The sequence below is a fragment of the Lepisosteus oculatus genome, chromosome 12 (genome assembly GCF_040954835.1).
Source record: "Lepisosteus oculatus isolate fLepOcu1 chromosome 12, fLepOcu1.hap2, whole genome shotgun sequence".
NCBI lineage: Eukaryota > Metazoa > Chordata > Actinopteri > Semionotiformes > Lepisosteidae > Lepisosteus > Lepisosteus oculatus.
The window spans coordinates 1,069,519-1,080,519 of NC_090707.1; positions in this window are offsets into that span (position 1 = coordinate 1,069,519).

Here is an 11,001-nt window from a genome sequence, read left to right on the forward strand (position 1 = left end):
AAAGCACTGCTAGAGAGTCTATTATGAGTGGGATCTCTTATGTAGCACAGCCCCAGAACCTTGCACCATAGTACCCAAAATCAAAATAGAATAGCAAGCCCGTGTTGGCTTCTGTTATTCTCATGTTAGTAGCACAACCCTTCCTGGTAATTCAACAAATGTGTGACCATTCCTCAGCATGGAGTGGGATCTGTTTGAACCCAGGGCTTTGCTGTGATATAATAATTGCTTACTTTCACATAGAGCTTTTCTGGACACTCCACTCAAAGCGCTTTACAGGTAATGAGGACTCTCCTCCACCACGACAAATGTGCAGTCAGGACAATGCGACGGCAGCCATAGTGTGCCAGAATGCTCACCACACATCAGCTTTCAATAGGGAGGAGAACAGAGTGATGAAGCCAATTCATAGACGGGGATTATTAGGAGGCCATGATTGGTAAGGGGCAGTGGGAAATTTGGCCAGGATGCCAGGGTTACACCCCTACTCTTTTCAAGAAACACCCTGGAATTTTTAATGTCAGAGCCTCAGTTTTATGTTTCATCTTAAGGATGGAGCCTTTTTACAGTATAGTGTCCCCGTCACTATACTGGGGCATTAGGACCGACATAGACTGCAGGGTGAGCTCCCCCTACTGGCCCCACTAGCACCACTTCCAGCAGCAACCTTAGTATTTCCCAGGAGGCCATCCAGGTACTGACCAGGCTCACACCTGCTGAGCTTCAGTGGGCTGCCAGCTGTGAGCTGCAGTGTGATATGGCTGCTGGCCATATGTGACTCTAGTATTGTCACAGTGTTGAGGACCAGCTGGTACCCAGGATTTGTGGGGTATAGGACTGTTTGCTCTCAGTGAAGAAGGAAGTTGTCACCCTACCTTATTAGATGCATATGAGGAGACAAGAAGTATATTCTACAGTGCAAAGCATCCCTTTTGTGCTGTTAAGCTACTTAATGGTCTTTCAAATCAGTCCATACCTGCTGTATGTTTTGTGGTTCAGCATCTTTCCAAGGCTTGTAGAGGATCCAGCAAGTTCCATCTCATCACTGAACTCAGGGAGCTGTGACTGTCCTGGCATTCTCACAGGCACCCATCCAAGCACAGCTTTTAAGGGGGTGGACAGTTTGTTTTTGTGTGCACAGTCATTCACCAACAGCTTGCTGCTATCGAACTGTCCGTCAGCTCATTCATCCCACAGCGCAGATCCAGGTCAGGGGGAGGACAGGTTCTGCCAGCCAAACAGATATGTTTGCAGGAGCTTTTGCTGTATCTTTAAAATAAATAGTTTTTTTTGTATGTTTAAAAGGATAATCTAACCTGATTGTGTTCCTCAGAAAGAATGTACAGAGGAGAAACTGAACTACTACCTTATAAAGTGTGAAAAGCAAGGAAAAAGAATGGCTAGCTGGTATCATACTGTTGTGATCTGAATCAATTTAAATGCCTCTCTACGTGTTGGTCCTATTTAATTGGTTATTGGTTCAACAGTGATTTGGTGAAATTGAAGTTCAAATTGAAGTCAGGTCTGTAGAAATCTTCAGACAGGGGTGGGAATCTGGGGAGTGGTCTGCAGATTAGGGCACTTTGCTGTTGGTTACATCATATGACACTTAGGAAATGTATTTTTGGTTTAAGAAATGTTTGTTTTTTCCTTCATTTTCCTGTGTGTGGAGTATTTGATAGAAATGCCTACGTGGATAAATGTAAATATATATATATATGCCCTAATTCACCATTTGTCACTATTCTAAAAATGTCTGTAGCCAGCAGGTTAGAACTGGTTATTTAGGGACGTAATAGATGTACATAAAAATCACCTTTGAATCCACTTGGCTTGTGTATTTTCAACAGATTACTGGCATTTCTATCACAGGTTTTATATTTTTCAGTCCTTCAAATAATTTGTGAAAATATCACAATTGTATCACCTAATGTTTTTTAAGCATTTAAATATTAAATATATTTAATATAAGGCATCAAAGTGTCCATATTGCTTTGATTGCACTTATTGCAGAATCATCAGTTCTGTGTATTAAAGCATACAGCCTCTCCCACTGAAGTACTATTGCTGAACATTTTAACTTTCTCGTTTTCAAAGTAGGAGCCAATATTATAATAAGATATTTTGACAATGACAGATTTAATGGACTATACAAATAAGACTCCAACCACCTGGGAAACGTATTCCTAAATGAAAATTAAAGTGCTTTTTTTTTTACAGTGCAATAGAGTCTCTTTGCTATGGGTGGTCTTTAAGATTTCATACACAAAATATACTTATACTCATACATGCTATTGGGTTGAAAGGCAAGTTGGAAAATGTCCTGTGTGCTAATTGTAGAGAAAACAAATTGACCACATCCCTCTTTCTTTATGCAACTGCTCAGCTTTACCCTCAGAGCCAGACTTTGCTGGTTTTTGCCTTGCCTGTAACAGAAGAAAGACCCAAGCTCCAGCAGGGCAGATGAATCCATCTCCAGCAGCACATAGAGACACTCCCTACTGCAATGTTCAGGGTTCTGTCAATCAAACACCCTCTCACCCCAAGGAAAAAGGCCCGAATGTTATAAATGATCAAATTGTTGGTCTAATGATGTAAGTGAACAAAAAATAGATGGACCTGTGGCATTCGAGGCAGGGAGCTGGTCTCCTCTTAGCATAACCCTAGACAGCATAGCCAGTCAGAGTTATCTACACCATTTAGAGAAGAGCAGTGTTTCTGGGATTTTTCTGAATGCTGGTTGAACCTGAAGATAATCTAAAATATTGTAAGTAGTCCTGAAATAACTGAACAGGACCTGACATATTTTGAGTTTCCAAAACTTCTCAAGCTACTTAGCTTTTATCACACAAATTCAAAGCATGGTGATGAGCAGGGAAAAGTAGAGATTGCATCCAGCTGTGGCTTTTTGGTAATGGTGACCTTGGGCCTTTGTGGTTACAGGTCTGAAAGGCAGGATGTTTGTCTACTTACAGTGGTTCTGTAAAACTCTATATACAATACACCAGGTATCTCAATATTAAATGTTATATTAAATTCTAAATTAATATTAAGTACACACAATTGAGGATTTATTTAAACAATTTTAACCTGTAAGGGTTAAAGTAAACTTCAAAAGAAAATAATGGTTGTGTCCCTCTAACTCCAGAAAATATTGAGATAACTCAGAGTTTTTATCTGGGAACTTTAACTACTGAGTCATTGAAAACGAACGAGTTACAAGCTGTGGAGATTTCTGTTGCTGGTCTGAATTTGAATTGCTGTACTGTTTTCCATCACCAACTGTTAGGATTTCTTCCAAATACCGGACTGAAGTTTTCTTCTGATCCACAGTGATGATCAGTTTTTGGCACGAATGTGTCAAAATCAGGCCAACATGCTAGTTAACAGCTGATTCAAGTATTTTCCCCCAAAAACAAACCTGTCTCTTCATTGTGTGCTTTTAAATAATATTTTGATATTGAACTACTATCTTGAATTCCAGTAATCAGGCAATGGTGCTGTACAAAGTACAGCCATTTAAGTGATCTAATCAGGGAAAACAAATGTAAAAAGTCTGACAGAAAAAAAGAAACAGCAAATAATTAAAAAAACATAAACATAAAAAGTATTATCAGGTTAATAAGAAGATACTGACCAGCCCAACAAAAAAATGAATGCCTTCCTATTGACATAGTGGCCTACTGACCTAATGTGGTGAGAATGGGATTAATTGAATAGTATCTTATTAGAGTATTGATCTAACCCTAGGGTTACAAGAGAGCGTCTCACTAAGCCTTAACGTTATGTAACCTGCAAAGGAACAAGTAAAGGTTTATTCCATGCTGAAGAGAAAAGAAAAATACAACGTTTCGGCTGTGGAGCCTTCTTTGGGTGTCGGTGTTATATAACCTGGCCATACTTAAGTTTAACAACTAAACAGAAAATCACTGCATTCATAGTCCATTCATAGCCAATGACTCGTTAGGCACAAGCCTGTCATATGTGTTCTCTGCACAGACACAACTAGCAGAGAACAGCAGCAATATAAAAAAAACAACTAATTTTATACAAACTGAAAATGTAAAAAGCCCAAGAATAAATTCAGACCTAATTAAAAGCACAATGGCAGATATTTGCTCCATGATTCTAAAATGAAACGAATGGCCTCCCCATGTTTGTAACCATTCTTACGAAAGGTAGAGCTGGTGCTTAAAACTTAACTGGTGCTTCAGTTCTGACAAAAAGCTCTGTGAGCCCCAAGGTTGGTCTGTATTCTTGTAGTCTTTTAGACCTGAAACATAATGAGATCTTCATGAAAGACTAGCTGCTGCATTTCATTACCAAAATTAATACCGTTTCCCACTATTTTAATAATACATAATATGATAATACATGCATGTTCCTCTAGTATTAAGATTGAATATTTTTCTCTTTTATTCTTTTATCCAGAATTGCTTCTGATATGTTATTGGCTCTCATTTTCAACTATAGTTTTAGTACAGTCTTAATAAGCTACAATATTTTAGTTTTGTTTAAAAGTAAGCACCGGTGATCCTGTTATAATTAATTCTGTCTGAGAAGCCAATGTGTTGTGTTAGGGGTGTGTGAGAAGGAGACAGTAGATGTGTACTGTGAAACTGAAGACAGAAATAGCAAAGTTGTGACTCCATGAAAAATATGTATACTGACAGTTGCAGTCAAGTATTACAAGGCTCCATATTCTACAATGCAGATCGTTAATTGTGCATGTAAATAATAGTTTGACCTTTCGTAGATGATAACATCTCTTCTGACTATATTGAACACTTTTTCATCCTAGCAAGTGGTAGCTATGAGTGTGTAGGTCGTTTGAGTGAGTCACATTTCTGCAGTACCTTGCAGACATACTGTACTTAAACCATTGTACAGGTTTCAGATTGAAAAGTCATGATTGCATAAGTATTCAAACCTTTTGCTGTGGCAAAACTTAACCTAAATTAAACTACAATAGGTACACAAATTTACCTTGACAAACCACACAATTAGAGGAATGAACTTTGTGTATGTGCAGTAAAAATGGTTTCCATAATCATGAGTTTGAGCAAATCTACTAAGAAAAATGTACAAAAATTGCACCAGGCTGGTGTATAAAGTCAAGTCAATCTGTAATTATCGCAAAAAGTGCTTCTACAGTATATTAGAATCTCGGGTCAGTATACTTATGCAATCAAGAGATTTAAGTTTTTCTCTAGTTTTTGCTGACATTTATTGTAACTTACCTAAGTCTTCAATATGAGCATTCAAGTATTGAATTAAATATGAACATGTATATGCATCACTTTATAATTTCACAAAATGGGACACCATGGGAAGGGTGTGGAAATTTCTGCAAGGCACTTTAGGTTTTGAATGCTTACTCTGCAACTCTGTAGAGCTGTCAATATACAGTACAGTGCCATGTCAGAATAAAGAGAATACATCCATACAAGCTATTCAAATAATGGTTACACATTAAAAATGAAAGAAGAAACTATTCACATGGAACAACAAGTGGTACCTAAAATTTTAGGAAAAAGTAAAAAATGTTTACAAATTCTGGATTCAACTTGGTTTTGATATATAGGCAAGTTTTGTTAAACACATTGCAAAAGTGTCATCATATGACTAAAATATACATGTTCATCTCAGTCTTCTTGAGTATATCCTGTGGTTTTGTTACTTGTTTAATCCAGCTTTGCCCCAAGTAGTTGTGTTGTCTGTAATCTTTTAACTACTGTACAGAAAGAGTGCAAACACTGATGTATATCAACCACTGTACACACTTCATTCAGTTTTTGTCTACTAATCATAACAGAAACTCAAAATCTCAGGTTATTTTTCTGGATTAGGGATCAAATAAAAAAAATAAGTTTGTATGGAAGCCTCTCTGTGGATGCCTGTAGCCCAGAATCAGTTCTTAAATATTAACAACAAGGGAGCTCTCTACTTCTGACACCTGGTGAAGTGCTTGAAATACTTAAGAAAGACAATGCCTCTTCAGACCTATCCCAGCTCAACAAATTTCTGCTATTTAAATTTAATAAGACGACACCTGTGGCAGCTCGTATTAAACATAACGCCACCACTGGTGACGTGGCATTGCTCCCAGTAAAGCCCTGCTCAGCTTTGACCTAATGAAGTACAGGATGATTCTCCACAGCTTTGCTGTCCTAACCCTCTAATGCCATTCTGCTTTTGTGCCTTAAAAACAGAAATATTAAAGGACTCTGAAACTCAGGCACATGCTAGATCAAGGGGCAACGTACATTTTTACAAATGGCTGAAGATCAAAATAGCCTTTTGTCGTCTGAAAACATCCGGAGCTTTAATTAGTCATCGAGGGACTGTTCCTATTTGGTTGTATTGAACTTTCATCACTTTGACTGATGTAAAGGGTGGTAATGTTATAAAATGCACTGTGGTTTCTTGTGGTATATACTGTATGGGAAGGCTTGGATTAATTCAATATAGACATAAATAATGACTCTCTAGTGGGTTCAGTCATAGGCTTGTCTTCAGATATGTGTGTAAAAGTATACTTTCCTCATTTGGTTTACTTTGGACTTCCAGTGAAATTTCTTCTAAGAATAACAGAAAATGGATTTTGATTGATGCTTTTTTCTGACTTTATAAGGAATATGGCTACATGTATAGCCAAGATATTTTTGTGGTTGGGACAGCAATGTTATTGTATTCAGTAAGTGAAAAGCCTAATAATTTAAAGATCACAGATGTTTTACTATTATTAAATTGTCAGTTGTTAAAGATGCTAGGAGCACTGCCTTGCAAGCAGCATCAGTTAAGTAATGGTATGAATATGTTTTCTTAGAAGCCTTGTAAAATTCAGCATCACTGATGTGATTAATAGGTGGTTGTAAAGCGTTTTATAATTAATCTTACAAAAAATATCTAATCTTGAATCATTAGAACCAGATAACCACTTCAGCTTCACCTTGAATTATTTTTCTGTTGTTATTGAAGACAAAAAATAATTGTTAGAGGCACTCTGTTTTTTTTATGCAATGAATACATAACAAGATATACTGTAATGTACAGATGACTCAGGTAAGCACAGCTTACGTTAAAGAAAAGTAGTTTACACTTAAAAGCTCTTCCAGATTATGAGAGATATTCCCTTTTAGATACTGTGGGTGATATCCATGCAAGTGTTGTAGAAATGCTCTGTATTGTTTCTGCATATTTTAGAGGCAATCAGTAATTGTGGTGTCATACTATAATGTGACAAGATCTGTGGATTTGGATTGTCTTTATTTCTGAGCTCCAAGTTAATAAATGTGACGAACAAGGTTTATTTTATATAATCCGTAAATGAGCAAGTGATGCACAGGTTAATATTGTTCTACATTTTCTCATTTGCAGTTTCATATTTATTCTTTTTCGTGTGAATATTTTATTACAGAAGAGTGAGGATCTGATAGTTTTGTCCGCACAGTGGGAATGCAAAATGTAACTGCATGGTTCAGAGACAACGGTTGTAATAATCAGATAAAGGTAATGGAGGAGTGAAAAACATGGGTTATGCTCCAGTAACAGTAAGCTGCTGCCATTAGTAGAGTCCAATGATGCGCAGTATGTATCCTGTCATTTTGAATTCCATGTATAGACGCAGACCCAATCATGACAGTGGAATGCATTTTTAGTCAACGTAATTTGTCGAAATAATAAACAAAACATTCCTTTTGTTATTAAAGTATTGTAGATAATGTGATCCAGGGTTATTCATAAATTGCTCGACTGTGTTGGAACATGGTAAAGACTACAGAATACTGTAGGCTAATACTCAAAAGAAGAAATGTGCTACAGAATGCAACAACAAAAATGTTCGAACAAAAATGAACATTTTTTGTGTGTTACGATTTTGCAATGCTTTTGTTTAAAAAAAAATACCAGTTTTAAAATGTACAGACGGAAAACAAAAACTAAATGTTTTATATCTGTTTTGAATTAAAAGCTACAGCTACCACAACTATTAGCGCTTTTCTGAATCTGATGAGTTTATAATGATTGACACAGCAGAGGTGTGAAGGCAGTTTAAGAGAATCAATGTAAGAAAGTGCAGGCCTAGATAACATGTGGCTGGGTTCTTTAGTCTTGAGTGGATCAACTATGTGATATTTTTAGTCTTGATTTTACAGATGTATTTGAATTCACAGATCATCCCCACTCTGTGGAAGAAATCTGTCACTATGCCTCATCCCAGAAGTGATCTTAATAATTAGAGGCCAGTTGCTCTCACATCTCCCGGTTAAAAGTAGTCTGGAGTGAATAGAGAAGGATGCACTGAACTTTATTTACCCCCTGTGGTTTGTATACAGGGAAAGGAGGGGAGTAAACTCACCTTGTTAAGCGTGGATTATCAACATCATGACTGACCGAAGTTTTTAAGAATTTTATTTGTGGACTTTGCCTCTGTTTTTAACACAATTGAAACACCTATACTGGCACAGAAACTCTTAAAGAAATTTAGTTTAAAAGGGAAATTGATCAGATGGGTTTTAGATTTTTTAGGTTTAAGATGAACTGGTCTCAACAGGTCAAAGTGGTAAATGGTTATCTGATGTAAGATTAATTTCTGTTGGATCACCACTGTGCTGTATCTTAACTCTTTACATTTACATTTCATACACTAATAAATATGAATGCAAACACAAGGATAGGCATTTTATTGAGCCCAGAATACCAACAAGGGATCATTCTTAGCAATTTTATTGAATGGTGTGATGAGAGTTAAATGTTTTGAAAACAATTGTCAAATTTGTAGACATTGGTGCTAATTACTATTATCTGGGACTGGTCATAGATAAAAAGTTAAGATGGGATAATGTTGTGAGACCATTTATAAAAAAAAATGATAATCAAGACATTTTTTCTAGCTTAGCTTGTTTAAGATGGACAGAGCTATTTTTAATACTACAAAACATGAATTGAAAATTTATTTCTGTTATATGTTGATTTGGAAAATCAGTGCTGTTGAGTAAAACAGTTATTGTAATGTAAGTTGCAAAATCACTGGGGTAAATCAAATCAGATTTTGCGAACCTAAATGATCTCTACAAGCAAAGAGATCTCAAGAAGGCCAACATACTAGAGACACTGAATATACACTACTCCCATCTACATTTTCACTCTTAAATAGTGTAAAACAATAATTTTATTTCCTGAAATATCTGTCACGATCTCTTTGTTGGTGATGGTTGTTTTTTTTTTTGTATTGTTGTGTTGGACTCTACAACAAACACATTTCCCATAGGGCATGATAAAGCTTGAACTGAACAGAAGTTGTATGGGAATACAAAACATTTATAGAATCTATGTATGTACAGTAGGATGTTTTTTAGATTGTATGTATGACAAACATTGCTTTTCTCTATACAATGCTTTACACGTTCAATTTAAGTCAATTTCATAGCTTATGTCAATATTTGGTTGATTATCCCTTTGAGGCAATAACTGTATTAAGTCTGGAGACTATCTGTGTAATAATGTGAGACGCTCTGCAGGTGTCACTTTGAGTTCTCATCTATTCTTGGGGTGTTCTGACTTAAGTTTGTCTTCAGCATATACATTTAAATTTAAATCTGGAGATTTCCTCCACACATTTACTTTTTCATCAGTGTGGGAATGGTTTATCTTAATCTTATATGTTCATAAAACTCTTTGGGTTCATCTTTGTATTTCTGAGCCCATTCTAACCTGACTTTTCTGTTCCTGGTGTTGATGGGCAGTTTAAAACCTGTAATACAGCCTTTGTAATTCTGCAGTCTTAATCTTTAGTAAACTGGATTTTGATAACTTCACCCCTGCACCCTGGAGGTTGTTAGAGATTTCAGCCCGTTGTTTCAGGGTTTTCCTTGACAAGTCTGACAGTCAAACAGGCAAAACCAAATTGACTAAAAATAAAATATTTTTTAATTATCTATAATGAGTTTTCATGAGAAATTCTTATTAGTTTGTAGTGAAAAGTTTTTTTTTACTGTCCCAATAGTTCTGGAGTTAAAACTGTTTAACATTTAAGACATTATCTATAATATAGTTTTTTTAACAAAATGTTTTTCCTCCTTTGTGTAGAAACTGCATTTTTATTGTTTATCCGAACGAAATGAACCGTTTATCCTGATTGTGCAATATTTCATAATACAAAAGGTAGCCATGTAGCTTTACAAATGCTTAGAGACGAACACATGATACCAAGAGACAGGAATGCCTGACACTGAGTCAATTAGATTTTATTAAAAAATGTGACGGATTAATTACTACAACACTTCATAAGGCTCATGTATAGTTTACCTTGTTGTTATGATCTGTTTTTTGTAGATTCTTATTGGTGCATTGCTAAATGATAAACTTGTTTTCTTCTTACCCAAACTAGTCTGCATTAACAATAGTCACAGTTGTCATAATAGGGGAAATTAGTAGAGGAGGCTTTGAGTAAGTTGTTGATGTATAACATTTAGGCATTGCAATTCCTGATTGTGGCGAAGATACCACAGACGTTTACACATCTGAGTATATATATACTGGATATAGTTTTTTGAATGTACAAGTATATATGATGAAAAGCTTATTTAATCTGTGTACAGTCGTACCATCAGCCTCCATTCACACATCTCTGAGATGAATGTCAGACCTATCAAACGTGTGAATCAAGTCTTCCTTACTTCCCTTATATTAATTAAATTGAATTTTCCTGTACTGTTAAGAGTGAAATTGATTGTACTCATGACCATAACTTATTGTGTGTCCACAGCACTTTCAGCACAGAAGGATCGGCAGCCCTGCACCTGCAGTATGTAAGGGGACTCCAGCCCCACCAGGCTGGCAGACAGCAGCCATTCTGCTCCAGCAGCTCCACTGGACAGCAGGTCTGGTAGGGAAACGAGGAATTGCCTCACTGACTGTATGCCAACCAGATATACAGTAGTATATACAGATACGTTAATATTACATTTTTATCTGAACAGTTAAAACATTATGGATTTA